Source organism: Watersipora subatra, chromosome 10 (genome assembly GCF_963576615.1).
Source record: "Watersipora subatra chromosome 10, tzWatSuba1.1, whole genome shotgun sequence".
NCBI classification, from domain to species: Eukaryota; Metazoa; Bryozoa; class Gymnolaemata; order Cheilostomatida; family Watersiporidae; genus Watersipora; species Watersipora subatra.
This window is the reverse complement of record NC_088717.1, coordinates 46296839-46298390: the sequence shown is the minus strand read 5'-3', so window position 1 is coordinate 46298390 and position 1552 is coordinate 46296839.

The following is a 1552-nucleotide window of genomic DNA, read 5'->3' as shown; positions in this document are numbered from 1 at the left end:
CTATCTAGTTCTGAGGAAAAATTTTGGCAGCTGATGTTAGAAATTGTAACATTATTTGAGTATTTGGCAGATGGACCAGATATTGGAGAGTACTGAATTTAAAAATATGGCAATGATGGTGCTCACAAAAAAAACATAAAACAGCAGAATTGTCACAAGTACCACCTAACCATTGCAAAACATATTGGTTAGTGATGATTTTGATGTATTTAATGTCTGTAAAAAGTTCTTGAATTGCTCTTCTAGATTGGTGTTTAAATTTTCACTATAATATGTCCGTTTGTTCCTACGTCTGTCTGTCTGAAGTTACGCTAAACGCATTAAGAGAAAAATAGCCTCACACAAGAATTGAGCTCGAGTTTTTTGCTTGCACACCAGCATACTAATCACTAAATTATACTGGCACTTTACTGTAATTTGAAATAATTGTGCAAAAAACTGGTATACGTGATAATCTTCCAAAGGTCGCATAAGCGCCATGTTTGTAGGTTATTATCCAAATGGCCAGGCAGTAACAGTTTAACCTAATTGCACTGCAAGAGAGTTTAGACCATAGATATAGTAAGCCTTAGTTTGGCGAATAGCTATCATTACAATGGAGCAAAACTGAGGTCTATAATTGGCTGTTGTTCTCAAGACGTTACGTCGCAGTGATGTGCATCACGGCAATGGAGCTTTTAGCTGAGCAATGATCGAGTTTAGTAGTGAAAGCATGCTTGTTATACTAGTTTTTAAGTCATAAGCGTAACAATAAGACCAAACTCTTGGTGAAACGTCATCAGAGGAGACTACAACACCCCAGGTATGTGAACCCACAATAAAAATTTTAATAATATGGTAAACCTAACCTTTGCACGTGTATTGTACCATCGGCTTACGTTGTAAGAAACTACTGGAAACAAACTAACTACCAACTCAACTAAACTTACTCGTCTTATCATGGTCTCATAGCAACGAACATACTTTACTATGATTATTCAGAATTGAAAGTGGATTGAATGAATGCTTGGAACTATCAAAAGAAAGAGCGTCTAGACTGATTACAACAAACATATTACAAACTTGTCTTTCAGCTGATAGGGTTTGAATTTAGTTTGGCATGATTGACCAAATGCCTTTTTGGTCTCATTCCAAGTAAGGTAATGGTATTCATTCTACTACATATATGTCTTGTTAATGTTTAGGCTAAGAAAAATTCAAGCTCCAGCTGGTGCTGTGCCTAAAGATGTTCAAACAATTCTGAGAAATGCCCAGACGAGAAATGCTTTCCAAACGAGAAACGAGCTGAGACCCGTAATGCTTGGGTAAAGGCGGTGCAAAGACAGCATTGGACTACAACATCAAGCTCTGTATTACGCAGTGGACATTTTCAGAAATACTGCTACAAGGTTCCACCAGGCATTGGAATAAAACCAATGCTAAAATCTGACGCAATGCCTACAATATTTACAGCTTTTCCAACTTACTTTCAGCCAAAAGCTGTAAAAAGACGGACACTAACCATAAGAACAAAAAGCCTGCCGAAACGGGGAAAAACATCTCAGACAGCAAC